Consider the following 16,174-nt stretch of genomic DNA (forward strand, 5'->3'; position numbering starts at 1 on the left):
CGTGCCAAAGAAAGGCAAAAATGTGGTACTCCTGAGTACGCTGCATAGGGATGGGAGAATCTGTGGCCAGGAACCTCAAAAAACAGAAATCATAATGGATTACAATGCTAAAAAAGGAGGGGTGGATAATTTAGACAAGCTGGTGACTGGCTACAGCTGCAAAAGAAGAACCCTACGCTGGCCACTTGTGATATACTTCAACATCTTGGACATCTCGGCGTACAACACGTTTGTCATCTGGATGGCATTGAACCCAGATTGGAACAGAGGGAAGTTCCAGAGGAGACAGCTCTTTCTCGAGGAGCTGGACAAGGCATCGGTAAGACCTCAAATCCAGAGGAGGCAACATATCCCAAGGACCGCAGCTTCTGCAGCTATTGTCAGGAGGATTCAGGAGGAGGATACTGGTGCCCCATCCGCCCGACCCACAGAAACAACAACTCCAATACCGGAAGTAAGTGTGAGTGATGTTGTTTCATGTGTGTGTGTGTGACTCTACTACCTTGGCCTGCTGTAACTACACATGTGAGTGAGTGAGATGTTAGTAAAATTCCCAAACTGAGTGTTTTCATCACTCTAGATTATTGCATCCGGCAGCAACAAGAAGAAGCACTGCGATGTGTGTAGACCGAGGGACAGGAAGACACAGTACATATGCATCAAGTGCTAGAAATAGTACATTTGCAACACACCCACAGTTAAACTCTGTCCTTCATGTGGTGTGTAGACAGGCCTTAATTTGTGTTCAATGGGGCTCATTTATCATTTCCATAAAATACTGTATGTAAAATTTGTCCTTCCAATTTCTTCAGTTCAAAACAATAAGCATAAATAGGGTAGCCTAGTGGTTAGAGCATTGGACTAGTAACCGAAAGGTTGCAAGTTCGAATCCCTGAGCCGACAAGGTACAAATCTGTCATTCTGCCCCTAAACAGGCAGTTAACCCACTGTTCCTAGGCCGTCATTGAAAATAAGAATTTGTTCTTTAACTGACTTGCCTAGTAAAATAAAGGTAAATTAAATAAAAAAAAACCTTGTTTCATTTATATTTGTTCAAATTAGACATGATTTATTCCACCCGTCTTGATTATAATTGGTTTTGTTTACAAAAGTGTAATTTTTTCAAGCAAATAGCACTTTTATTTATAAACGTGATCTAGCAGAGGTAAATGGCATATACTAACCATGTATGCTGTCTTTATTGCTTGTAATTGATAGAAGTCAATATCTAAGTATGACATTTTTTACAGATTGTTATGGCTGTATTGTTTTAAAAACCCAATAATGCTGTGGGTCCATCAGACCCGCAGCATGAACGTGAACACTACACAACATGAACACTACACAAGGGTTAATGCTAGGACATCAATTGCAAGATATGAACTCCTTGTCCCTTAGCCTCCTTAGCCTCGTTGCATAATGATTAACCTAAATACGTGCATCTTATAGTATTACGAGCGGTGAGGTTTGCAGTATTGGCAATACCCACTGGGTACGATTATGGGCATATAGCGTTCACATGATAATGGAGTCAGATGGTATATCATAGTAGGGCCATAGAACCCTACACTAATTCTCAGTCATCCTCAGACTAACTTAATTTTCACTTTTTTACACACCCTAGAATTTATTGTATCCTGCTGGAGTTATAACGAAAAAGAAAGATGGATGAAAAGAGGAGTAGATTGGGGGGGGGGGGCGCACCCTGGCTTCTCTTCCATCTCATTCACAGTGGTACAGAGAGAAAAGCCCTTAAGGATAACCAGCAACAGTTTTGTATGCATTTATTCAGCTCTCTTGCTTGGGTCGTTGCATGTCATTCTGCCATGGAAAACATTACCATATCATACTAGCATGGTCTGTTTGGGCAGTGTATAGTTCATTATATTAGCACTACTGTACAACTACTACTGTAAGCACTGCATCTCTGTGAGCGTATCTCACAGTGTATGGATGATGGGGTTATGTCCAGAGACCAGTAGAATACATGATATTCGGTACAGTGTACATGGTAATGATGATAGAATGTTATATCGTATAGGTGGTTTAGGAATCATGATAGAGATAGAATATAGTAAAATAATGATACTGTAGTGTACATAGTAAATGTAATAACATTAATACAATAAATATCTTACGTCTTATGGGTGGTTTGCGCATCATGGTGGAGATATCCGGGGACCAGTAGAGGGGTACGGAACCCCTGACCTGAACGTACGAGGAGTGAATGACATCACCGACGCATCATGGATGATCTGCTCTGTCTCTACCTCATTGGCTACGTAGCACTCTCCTCTGCATGATGAGCAAACCACCAATATGACGTAAGATACTTATTGTACCACCTTGACCTCTGTTTGAAGAGCTCCTGATCTACATATGAGGGCAATTTACTTGAGAACTATACTCTTTGATGACCCCACATTGTTTTATTTATTAATTCATTTTTATTTTTAAAAATCGTGCAAGTTTGGACCTGTAATTGTTTCATGGTCAGGACCATACAGTATACTGAACGAGAAACTCATCCCCAAATGGAAACACTAACATGGGCCTAAGCTTAGCAGCATGTAGGGAAAAAGGCTTCACCACTGAACCTCTGAAAACACAGCACGCTGACTCTGAACCCATTTATCAACCACTCAACACACACACAAAGAGATGCAGACAGAGATGTTACATTAACCTCATGCCCACTACATAACCCACCCAGAGTTTGTCCTGTTATCATGGCAACGGGATGTGGTGGATGGGTACCTCGCAGTTGGCTCCTCTCTTGAGGAAGCGGGTGCCGGTGAATTTACTGAAGTGCCTGGCGATGAGGGTGACTCGTAAACCGGAGGACCATACTGTAGATCAACAGAGGTTAAGGTGGAACACATAGGCATAAAATAATAATGGTTTCTAATAACAATTTGCAAATTCTTGAATTGGAATTTACTTCCTGAATTGTAATGGCGTTAACCCCAACCCTGCTAATCATCGTTCCCTTCTCTATACCCTCCATCTCTTTCTTGCTCCCACTTCTTTAACCCTTTGTCACTCTGTTACCTCTCAATTCTCTTCTTTACCTCTCAATATACACACACAACATAACACACACACACACACCGGTCCTATTCAGCAATGTTTGCTGTCAACAACAGCATCTATCAATTTCCCCTTTCATCTCTCCCTCATTGGGAGAGCGGGGGGGGGATATAACGGTGGACAGATCCCAGTTCAGTTATTAATGTCATGACTGTGGAGGTGATTGATTAATACATGCATATACAAGGTCAATAACAACTTCAGTCAAGTAGTAAAGTAATTAGCAAGAACCTCTCAATGGTAAATGGTGCAATGTAGTGAAGGCTCCTGAGAGGGGGAAGGGGAGGACCATCCTCCTCAAGTGAATTTCATAAAAAATAAAAATAGTAAAACATTTAAAAAGTTATCCTTTTTAGACAAAACTATACTAAATATATCCACATGTCACAAATAATTGATTAAAACACACTGTTTTGCAATGAAGGTCTACAGTAGTTTCAACAGCACTCTGTAGGTAGCACCATGGCGCATCCGGAGGACAGCTAGCTTCCTCCTCTGGGTACATTGACTTCAATACAAAACCTAGGAGGCTCCTGGTTCTCACCCCCTTCCATAGACTTACACAGTAATTATGACAACTTCCGGAGGATGTCCTCCAATGTATCAGAGCACTTGCAGTATGAACTGACGTGTTTTCCACCCAATCAAAAATCTAAGAATGAATCTAGTGCTGAAAGCATAAACTATAGCTAGCTAGCATTGCAGTGTATAAAATGTGGTGAGTAGGTGACAAAGAGAGAGAAAGACAATAGTTGAACAGTTTTGAACAAATACATTTCTTCCAAAATGAAGGAGAAGCAAGACTAGTACTTTTTTTCACATTCACTTACTTAGCTAGCAAATGCAGCTAGCTAGTTTAGCCTTCAACCTACAACCTGCTCAAACAGAGGGATGCTATGTTAGCTAGCTGGCTATGACTATCCAACACAACACTGTAACTCAAGGTAAGGTAAGGTTTTGGTTTTACAAATTTATTGACATCGGGGCCAGCCGGTGTAAGTGTTAAACTGCTTACTGACTACATTGTGACATTACTGCAGGAGTGAGTGAGTTTACTAATCTGTTGACTATGAAGTTACTTTAGCTAATATAGTGATATAGTGTGTGTAACAAGTATAATATGGTTTGGCTTGGAAAGGTTTTGTCTCCTGGTCACATACACCTGATGTGTTGTGCATTGAAGTCCACAAGTGAAGGGAAAAGGTGAGGAGGAGAGTGTATAGATGTGAGAAGGAATACAATCTTCAACGGAAGCAAACGGAAAGATAAGGAGATAAACGTACCGGAATTTGTCTAATAGAAACTCTCGCTTGCAACTGTTGAACTTATGATTACACCCTAGATCAGCTAGATGCAGGCAAGAGTGTGCAAAGCGGTCTGTCCATGTGTCACTATCTGTCACCTCAAATTTTATCTCGACCTGTGTGTACCTACGTTGTAAACTCTAAGTTAAAGCAACCTCATGATGGGTATAGGCAAAATGTGAGTATCATGTAGTAGCCTAAACCTATCGCTGTTACATTGAACTGGGTGAATGGAAAATGAATGACAGTCATGCAATATGCTGTAATAGAAATAAGGCCATGCTCATGAGAAGAAAAAATGTCCACCCTCATCTTAAACGGCACCAACCGCCACTGGTTCAATGAATAGTTATGGTATCTTAATGTCTGCTTATAAGATCGGCACTGACAAATAGTTTAACAGGGTTCTTCAAATGAAGGACATACAGTAATTCATCAGATTTAGTTCTTCTCCATCACTTCTACCCAAGCATCCACACTCAAATATGCATCAATTTAACTAAACCATGTATCAATATTTTTATTTAACCAGGTAGGCTAAGTTCTCATTTACAACTGCGACCTGGCCAAGATAAATCATAGCAGTGTGAACAGACAACACAGAGTTACACATGGAGTAAACAATTAACAAGTCAATAACACAGTAGAAAAAAATAAAATAAAATAAAAGAGAGTCTATATACATTGTGTGCAAAACATTTAACATTACATTACATTTAAGTCATTTAGCAGACGCTCTTATCCAGAGCGACTTATGACATCCAGTGGAACAGTCACTTTACAATAGTGCATCTAAATCTTAAAGGGGGGTGAGAGGGATTACTTATCCTATCCTAGGTATTCCTTAAAGAGGTGGGGTTTCAGGTGTCTCCGGAAGGTGGTGGCATGAGGAGGTAGGCGAATAAATACAATTTTGCAGATTAACACTGGAGTGATAAATGATCAGATGGTCATGTACAGGTAGAGATACTGGTGTGCAAAAGAGCAGAAAAGTAAATAAATATAAACAGTATGGGGATGAGGTAGGTAAATTGGGTGGGCTATTTACCAATAGACTATGTACAGCTGCAGGGATCGGTTAGCTACTCAGATAGCAGATGTTTGAAGTTGGTGAGGGAGATAAAAGCATCCAACTTCAGCAATTTTTGCAATTCGTTCCAGTCACAGGCAGCAGAGAATTGGAACGAAAGGCGGCCAAATGAGGTGTTGGCTTTAGGGATGATCAGTAAGAATCACCTGCTGAAGTGCGTGCTACGGGTGGGTGTTGCCATCAGTGAACTGAGATAAGGCAGAGCTTTACCTAGCATGGACTTGTAGATGACCTGGAGCTAGTGGGTCTGGTGACGAATATATAGTGAGGGCCGACTAGAGCATACAGGTCGCAATGGTGGGTGGTATAAGGTGCTTTAGTAACAAAACGGATGGCACTGTGATAAACTGCATCTAGTTTGCTGAGTAGAGTATTGGAAGCTATTTTGTAGATGACATCGCCGAAGTCGAGGATCGGTAGGATAGTCAGTTTTACTAGGGTAAGTTCATATAACCAATCCAGGCATTCAAGTGTATTTTGTCTTTGGCTTAGTGGAGACATTAGCTGCGTTTCCTCGTCCAAACAGAAGGACAGTCTAGCTAATATGAACAAATATTATGCTAAATATCTCTTTCTCCATCTCTTTTTTCTCCTCCATCTCCTCTACCAAATGGGCAGATTATGCAAACACTTCATTGTTTGCAGACTTGATAAGCAACCCTTAATTGCCTTAATCGTTATATTTTTTATATAGACCAGAATACAAACACATATTGCTTAATAATTAATCAGAAGGCATGAGGTGATGTGGTATATGGCCAATACCACATCATATACCACGGCTAAGGGCGGTTCTTATACACGATGCACCAAAGAGTGCCCGGATATAGCCCTTTGCCGTGGTACCTTACTGATATTATCAACTGGTTACAAATGTAATTAGATCAGTAAAAATAAATGTTTTGGTCATACCTGTGGTATACGGTCTCATATACCACGGTTTACAGTCTATCAGAATTCAGGGATTGAACCATCAGTTTATGATGCAGCTTAACGCAGTTTTGCGGCCGGGCAAGCATCTGGCTAATTGGGTATTTCACGTGTTGTGGAACGAGGAGGCAGTAAGCAGCATTTCAGACACAGACAAGGGGGAGCGGAGGAGTCGAGGCGACGGGAAAGAACACAAGAGGAAAAAAGTTTGGTCTTCTAAAGGCTGCCTGTCAAAGGACAGACAGACCAAGAGACAGACTTGGAGGGAGGTAGAAGGAGGTAGGGAAGAAAGGCAAGTATAATTGGGGAGACAGAGTGGATTATATTCCTTTGAGCTGCACGTTAAAAGGTGCTTCAGAAACCCAGGGAATGGAAATAAAAATATTGTCAGGTAACTGATGGTCACAATCGGTGGATTCTAAAGCTACTGTATATAACACAACAAGACCCACTAAGTGGATACCAACATCTAGAACAAGTACTGACACAACCACATGTGCACATTTGCAACACCTCATGCTGACTACTAAATTAAACAGAGAGGACAAAAATGATACTAGACTGGCCACAGAAGCCATGGATGATGTACATTAGCCAATCGGGATGCACCATGTCCTTGAGACGCTCCAGGAGCTTACCATATCACACGTACTTGCCGTACGGTTCACACTGTAGGCTGTAGAACACTGCAGTGTAACCGTTACAGAGGAACACAAAACACTGCAGATCAGTTTACATGGACAGGATTAGACCAAGGGGGTGGTTTATCACAGATACAGTAGATGGAAACTGTATTGAGGAGAGATGGATCAGCTAAGTAAAGGCTTTGGTTTCTGGGCTAGTAGTGATGTCCTGATCAACTCTGTATTTAGCTGGTGAATGGCTTTATGAGTTGTGAGGATGTTTTTATTTTTGGTACCACTGATTTAAAGGAAAGATTGTGCATCTCAGAGATATTATTTCGATGTGTAGGCGAGCTATTGCCATTCAAGCAGACAGAAATTTGGACAGTATGACGTAGCCTTGTGATAAAGTCACTCTGACTACATTGGACGTTAATAGGAATATGACTTTTAGATGGTTAAAATGTCTATCATACATGTCAGATTTCAATACTGGCAGATGTCATAACGTGGGAGGTTGTCTTCTCTCGAATGAGCCATTGATCGTATTTTTGCAATATTGTACCTCGAGAAATGTATATTTTAACAGACGGTCCATGCATTTTCTACTATTTGTCTGCCTCTTCAGGCCAGGGCAGGAACCAGTTCAGGGTACAGAACTGAAAAAAAGAACGGAATATAATCAGAACCAGGAATGAAAGTGATCTATACGGATCTTTTTGGCCTTCCTGTGACATCGGGTTCTGTAGGTTGTGGAAGGCTTCCCGAAACATTTGATCCAAGTTAAACAATTTAAAGTTGATGCTACTAAATACTAATTTCGTGTATTTCACTCAAATCTGAACGTGACTTCATTTTGTTGCTCTCGGCCTATAGACAAACTAAAACAGGAAACGCCCGTGCCCAGGTCAATACAACACTGGTCTGACCAAGCGGATTCCACGCTTCAAGATTGCTTCGATCATATGGACTGGGATATGTTCTGGATAACCTCAGATAATAACATTGATGCATACGCTGACTCGGTGAGTGAGTTTATTAGCAAGTGCATCGGAGATGTTGTACCCTCTGTGACCATTAAAACCTTCCCTAACCAGAAACTTTTAATCATGGAAAGGTTCCCGGAAACACGACCGAATAAAAACAGTGCAGCTATTCACTCCGCAAGGCAATCAAACAAGCAAGCAAACCGTCAGTATAGAGACGAAGTAGTCGCAATTCAAAGGCACAGACACGAGAGGTATTTGGCTGGGTCCACAGTCAATCACGGATGACAAAAGGAAAACCAGCCCCGTCGCGGACACCAAAGTCTTGCTCCCAGACAAATTAAACAACTTCTTTGCTCGCTTTGAGGACAATACAGTGCCACTTACACGGCCCGCTACCAAAGCCCGTGGGCTCTCCTTCTCCATGGCCAACATGAGTAAAACATTTAAATGTGTTCACCCTCAAAAGGCATGCATAGCTGCATCCTCAGAGCATGCGCAAACCAGCTGACTGGTGTGTTTATGGACATATTCAACCAATCCCTATCCCGATCTGTTGTCCCCACATGCTTCAAGATGGCCACCATTGGTCCTTTTTCCAAAAAAACGAAGGTAACTGAACTAAATAATTTCCCCTTTGCACTCACTTCTGTCATCATGAAGTGCTTTGAGAAATGAGTCAAGGACCACATCATCTCCACCCTACCTGATACCCTAGACACACTCCAGTTTGCTTACCACCCCAATAGGTCCACTGATGATGCAATCGCCATCACACTGCACACAGCCCTTGTCACATTCTGACCATTATTTCCTTTGTTTCATAGACAAACAAACAGACTGCCCACCCAAATCACGCCCTGACCATACTAAATAAATACAAAACAAAGGAAATAAAGGTCAGAACGTGACAGTACCCCCCCCCCCAAAGGTGCAGACTCCGGCCGCAAAACCTTAACCTAAAGGGGAGGGTCTGGGTGGGCGTCTGTCTGAGGTGGCGGCTCTGGCGCGGGACGCAGACCCCACTTCACCATTGTCTTAGTCCGCCTTATTGTCCGCCTCCGGAGTCTCCCGCCTGTCCGGCGCTACGGCCGGAGTCTCCCGCCTGTCCGGCGCTGCTGCCGGAGTCTCCCGCCTGTCCGGCGCTGCTGCCGGAGTCTGAGGCGCCAGAGCCCCTCAGCCCAGAGGCGCCAGAGCCGGAGTCTCCCGCCTGACCGGCGCTGCTGCCGGAGTCTGAGGCGCCAGAGCCCCTCAGCCCAGAGGCGCCAGAGCTTCCGCCCCTCTGTCCCGAGCTGCCGCCCCTCTGTCCCGAGCTGCCCCTCTGTCCATTGAGAAGAGTTGCCATGGTTAGGAAGCTACGGAGGCGGACAATAAGGCGGACAATTCGCTTGAGCGATCAAGGAGGCCTACAAACCTGACTCAGTTACACCAGTCAGGAGTAATGGGACAAAATTCACCCACATTATCGTGGGAAGCTTGTGGGAGGCTTCCCAAAACATTTGATCCAAGTTAAACAATTTAAAGTTAATGCTACTAAATACACTGCTCAAAAAAATAAAGGGAACACTTAAACAACACAATGTAACTCCAAGTCAATCACACTTATGTGAAATCAAACTGTCCACTTAGGAAGCAACACTGATTGACAATAAATTGCACATGCTGTTTTGCAAATGGAATAGACAACAGGTGGAAATTATAGGCAATTAGCAAGACACCCCCGATAAAGGAGTGGTTCTGCAGGTGATAACCACAGACCACTTCTCAGTTCCTATGCTTCCTGGCTGATGTTTTGGTCACTTTGAATGCTGGCGGTGCTTTCACTCTAGTGGTAGCATGAGACGGAGTCTACAACCCACACAAGTGGCTCAGGTAGTGCAGCTCATCCAGGATGGAACATCAATGCGAGCTGTGGCAAGAAGGTTTGCTGTGTCTGTCAGCATAGTGTCCAGAGCATGGAGGCGCTACCAGGAGACAGGCCAGTACATCAGGAGACTTGGAGGAGGCCGTAGGAGGGCAACAACCCAGCAGCAGGACCGCTACCTCCGCCTTTGTGCAAGGAGGAGCAGGAGGAGCACTGCACGAGCCCTGCAAAATGACCTCCAGCAGGCCACAAATGTGCATGTGTCTGCTCAAACGGTCAGAAACAGACTCCATGAGGGTGATCTGAGGGCCCGACGTCCACAGCCCAACACAAAACGGATGGCACTGTGATAGACTGCATCCAGTTTGCTGAGTGGAATGTTGGAGGTTATTTTGTAAATGACATCGCCGAAGTCGAGTATCGGTAGGATAGTCAGTTTTAAGAGGGTATGTTTGGCAGCGTGAGTGAAGAAGACTTTGTTGCGAAATAGGAAGCCAATTCCAGATTTAATTTTGGATTGGAAATGCTTAATATGAGTCTGGAAGGAGAGTTTACAGTCTAGCCAGACACCTAGGTATTTGTAGTTGACCACATATTCTAAGACAGAACTGTCCAGAGTTGTGATTCTAGTCAGGCAGGCAGGTGCGGGCAGCGATCGGTTAAGCATGCATTTAGTTTTACTAGCATTTAAGAGCAGTTGGAAGCCACAGAAGGAGTTTTGTATGGCATTGAAGCTCGTTTGGAGGTTTGTGAAACACTGTCCAAAAAGTGCCAGATGTATACAGAATGGTGTCGTCTACGTAGATGTGGATCAAGGAATCACCCGCAGCAAGTTCGACATCATTGAAATATTACAGAGAAAAGGGTCTGCCTGAGAATTTAACCCTGTGGTACCCTTAGAGACTGACAGACTGCCAGGTCCGGACAACAGGCCCTCCGATTTGACACACTAAACTTTATTTGAGAAGTAGTTGGTGAACCAGGCGAGGCAGTCAATTGGGAAAACAAGGCTAGCACAGTGTTGTCTAGCACAATGTTAGCTGAGCACAGTGCTAGCTGAAGAGAAGGCTTGAGAGCCTATTTTGACCATACTACCGTGCAGTATAACTGGTCAGTTAATCCTTAGCTAGTTATTTCACATATTCGAGTGCCTGGCTTAGTTCGCCCAGTACGGAGAAGCAGTAGCTGTAACTCCGGGTGAAAATGTTCTATCAACCGGGTTATACATGTCCTACTCAAAGCCTGACCGTAAGGTCTGTACAGCTTAGCTAGGTAGCAGTAGCCTAGTGGGCTAAAGCCTGTAGTTAACATTTCGTTAGATGGAGAACAGCACACGGGGGTATTGTGCTACAGGCTGAAAATCTCCCATGACTGCTAGTAACGAGAGGCAAAACCAGTCAGTTTAGGTAGCGAGGGCTCTGGTAAGCTAAATGAGGGGAAAAGTAATGCTACCAAGTGTAGGTAGAAAGAACTAGCAGAATGAGCGTGTTCCGGCCTACGGTAGCTAAAAAGCTATTACTGGCGTTAACTAGTTAGTGTTCAACTCATGGGCTAATAGCCTAGCTATTGCTAGCACACCGCTATCTGAAGAAAAAGCATGTGGCATACGTCTTCAGTGAGCTAGCTAACCACATCTCCAGAGGCTCTTTTCTCTCTTCCAGCGTGGTCGGAAATAGCAGCACTAAGCTGGTAGCTAAGTGGGCTAGTAGGGCGAAGGATAGCCATGTGGTGCTAGCTTCCACTGGAGACTGAGAAGAAGCAAACTTTTCCTTTTGGCAAAAGTACTCAATCCTCTAATCAAAAAGCTGTAATCCTTAACTGGGTGGCAAATCCTAGTGGATCACCTGTGAACAGTTAAGCAGGACAACAGTAATTCCAGTTGTGCTGAGAAGAGCTAGAGACAGCTTGTGATCTCCGTAATAAAGAAACGATAATGAGTTAGAGGGCAGGAGCGTGACACCTTATAAGGAGTGGGGTTCCCCACTATTCGCCAGGCTTCCTGTCTAGGAAAGACGTTGTGTGATTGGAGCTTTCTGGTGATAACGCCTCGAAGGGCGTGTCCCCATAGTGAGATACCGAAATAAGTATTTGAAAGAGAACCAAAAGTAACATACAATAAATGTTTTTAGTGATAAGAAATGGAAACAAACGTATTCATTCCGTCTATTCACATGTTTTGAAACTGTAAAAGCAGCTGTTTTGAAACTGTTAAAACTGGGAAAATAAATTAGGTATAGTGTGAGAGGGCGGGTGCCATCTGACCTTGTGTGGGCAGGCCCTTGTCCTCAAAGTTGTTGAAGCTGTCCTGCCTGCTGCTCTATATGTGCACCTCCTCCATGGTGCCCGGGTCGCATGGGCTATGCAGCAGGGTCAGGTTGTACTGCAGAAATGGCTCGGATCAGAGCTGTAGCTGGGGGTCAAAGATCATAGGTGGAAAGGCCAATAGGGATGGCGAGAAGAACAACAGTTGTTAATCAGAGAGTGAATCGATGAGATGGATGAATGGAGTGATGGGTAGAAATAATAATATATAGAGGAATGACTGAAGAACCGATTAAATTCATAATATTAAGCAAACGGACAGACAGACAGACAGACAGACAGACAGACAGACAGACAGACAGACAGACAGACAGACAGACAGACAGACAGACAGACAGACAGACAGACAGACAGACAGACAGACAGACAGACAGACAGACAGACAGACAGACAGACAGACAGACAGAAACTTTTGAAAGGAGTCCAGCTGTACTTTGATGTTACATAACTATTCTTTCCCTCAACAAGCAGAGATGGCAGTGATGTCATTGTGTTTTTTTCCACTTAACAAGAAGTGGATAGTACTACTTTTCAATTAAAGAAAATACATACAATTCAATGGATGGATGGAAATACAAGACAACCTTTTGTTTGAATGAAATTTGCATTTGTGTATACATTTAATGAGGAGAATAGTACTACATACACAATGCCACGGCAATGAAAGATTCAGTCTTGAAAGTGTGTGTGTGTCAGTATGTGAGAGAGATATGACCTCTGTTATATATATATATATATCTGTGACATTTGTTACAACAAACCAAGAGGCATATTGTATCACGTAATAAACATTCAGGGAAAGGACATAAAGTCAGGCGAATATACACCCACACGTTGCAGCCATGCCAATGCCCCAGTGGTGACATTGGGCAACTGGGTAGACTGTGGTTGAGGTGACACATACTGCCACCAAGATCCTTACCTCATGTGACACATCACAACACACCATTGGGAGACGCATTACTACGGAGACCCTGGAGACTGCAAGGCAGGCTTACCTAAAGTAGAAGTTACTGGACAGGTCCATGTTCTGAAAGATCCTCACGTATCTACAAGGGGAAAAATAAACAGTCACAACCTTAAAACCAAGACCTAATAGTAGTGGCAGGAGTCTCATCACCAGTCGCATCACCTGACCTGTCCCTGCACAAGGTCACATAGGAAAAAGTCCTGGAGATATAACATTATACAGTAAGAGCATGTTACCTTATGGCATCACAATTAAAAGGTGAGAGTAGACAAGGCAATATTACTTTCCTGTGCACTGCATATAGAGACCCATGTACTGAGTGACCCTTATCCCTTTGCCAGCCACACTTGGTTAATGGTTCGGTGAAGCCGTCACACCGCATAGCCATGTGTGAAACGTTGATTACCTCATGATCTCATTGGATGCTTGGTGTGTGTGTGTGTGTGTGTGTGTGTGTGTGTGTGTGTGTGTGTGTGTGTGTGTGTGTGTGTGTGTGTGTGTGTGTGTGTGTGTGTGTGTGTGTGTGTGTGTGTGTGTGTGTGTGTGTGTGTGTGTGTGTGTGTGTGTGTGTGTGTGCGTGCGTGCGTGCGTGCGTGCGTAAATTGAGTGAGAGAAAACATTTAGGGAAAGGAGAAAGTCTCCAGTGAAGTATAGGGTATTTAACTGTCTGTCGACCTATTGTACCTGGCCTCATCAGGATGCATCACGCTCACTGAGTCATTGGGGATCACGTTGGTATTGTCAATCTCTGTATCGGGGTGTCAAACTCATTCCACGGAGTGCAGAGTATCTGCAGGTTTTTGCTTTTTCTTTTCAATTAAGACCTAGACAACCAGGTGAAGAGAGTTCCTTACTAATTGGTGACCTTAATTCACCAATCAAGTACAAGATTGGAGCGATAAACCCTCATACACTTGGCCCACCGTAGAATGAGTTGACACATGTTGTGTATGGATTGACCACCAATGTTTGCCATCTTCCTCCGCTTGATGATCAAGACGATGTAATACCCCTCTAGGAATCAGACAAAACCTGCAAGACCAGGATAATAAATACACATAAACAGCACAAATAAGCCTATTATTACTGTAGCTTACAAGGATACCCCAAAGCACCCAGATAACTTATACAACTCGTATGCAACTTTTACCATGAATTTCTCATCCACAATGCTTTTTTCAGGCCACCTTTTCATATACAATATCTATTCTCATCTCAACAAGCAAATGAGTTCCCATCTGTGTGCGTGTGTCTTTATGATACATGAGACCACTTGTTTTCATGCTGCATGATCACGACACACTCACAGCCTTTTCATCATTCTTACATAATTCATTATAACCTTCAAAAGCTTTTTGTGAAATCATATTTTCGGTTCCAAAATATGGTTTCAGTCCTCGAATGTGTATTCATTATTGTAGTACACTTTATCTACTCACAGAGAAGCAGAATATATGTTCTCTAAGAGCTCATTATTGTTTCTCAATCATATTAGTCAGGCTCTTTCACTTTTATCTCCTCTTAGAAGTCATTGACAACAGCTAGAAACAAAGACTACTACCGCTGTTTTGCTTAGATTAAAGCTGTGTAAATGGGGTGGTTGAGACCAACAAGTAGTGATGGGAGGGGTGTAACGGTTTTCCTCCTCTTCTGAGGAGGAGTAGGAAAGATCGGACCAATGCGCAGCGTGGTTAGTGTCCATATTTTAATGAAAGATAACCGAACACTGAATACAAAAAGAACAAGAGAAATAAATTAAAACCGAAACAGTTCTGTGTGGTAAAACACAGAAAACAACTACCCACAAATCTTAGTGGGAAAATAGGCTGCCTAAGTATGGTTCTCAATCAGAGACAACGATCGACAGCTGCCTCTGATTGGGAACCATACCAGGCCAAACACAGAAATACATAACCTAGAATACACAACATAGAATGCCCACCCCAACTCATGCCCTGACCAAACTAAAACAGAGACATAAAAAAGGAACTAAGGTCAGGACGTGACAGGGGGGATACTTGTTGGATACGATTTTTTGAAGATATGGTATCATATTGTTTTAACAATATCACAATATTATTATTGTGCTAGTTGGCTGTACCTGCATCAAAAAAAAGTATTTTTCCTCCATAGTTCTCCAACGTCTTTTATATAGGGAGTGTTGATATAAGTTTTTGTCATGCAGGTGAAAGAGGACCCAAAAGCGACTTAACAGAAACAGAGTTTATTCAAGTCCAAACAGAAAACGACAAATCCTGAATCCTTAACAGGAAATGTCCAAACAGGGAATAACAGAAATCCTCTAGTCTGTAGAGGGGAATAACAGGAGAAGCGGCCACAGACTGCAGGTCGCTTCGGGTAGGCGCAGGCCGTAGCTGACAGAGACACCTGCTCACACGCAGCATCTGATGAAGGCAAAAACACGACAGGACAGGGCGATACACAATCACAGCACGGTGAATTCTAAACAAGGAACCGACGGGACAGGAACGGAACACAAAGGAAGAAATAGGGACTCTAATCAGGGGAAAGGATCGGGAACAGGTGTGGGAAGACTAAATGATGATTAGGGAATAGGAACAGCTGGGAGCAGGAACGGAACGATAGAGAGAAGAGAGAGCGAGAGAGTGAGAGAGGGAGGGGGAGAGAGAGGGATAGAAAGAGGGAAAGAACCTAATAAGACCAGCAGAGGGAAACGAATAGAATGGGGAGCACAGGGACAAGACATGATAATAAATGACAAACATGACAGTACCCCCACTCACCGAGCGCCTCCTGGCGCACTCGAGGAGGAATCCTGGCGGCAACGGAGGAAATCATCGATGAGTGAACGGTCCAGCACGTCCCGAGACGGAACCCAACTCCTCTCCTCAGGACCGTAACCCTCCCAATCCACTAAGTATTGGTGACCCCGTCCCCGAGAACGCATGTCCATGATCTTATGTACCTTGTAAATAGGTGCGCTCTCGACAAGGACGGGAGGGGGGAGGGAAGA

The 16,174-nt window shown here is 43.5% G+C and overlaps 1 pseudogene; it reads right to left on the bottom strand.

The window, feature by feature from the left end:
• Window positions 1–14,239, bottom strand: part of LOC123990376 — a 49,026-nt pseudogene extending 34,787 nt beyond the window's left edge.
• Window positions 14,240–16,174: the final 1,935 nt, after the last annotated feature.

This window comes from Oncorhynchus gorbuscha, linkage group LG12 (genome assembly GCF_021184085.1).
Source record: "Oncorhynchus gorbuscha isolate QuinsamMale2020 ecotype Even-year linkage group LG12, OgorEven_v1.0, whole genome shotgun sequence".
NCBI lineage: Eukaryota > Metazoa > Chordata > Actinopteri > Salmoniformes > Salmonidae > Oncorhynchus > Oncorhynchus gorbuscha.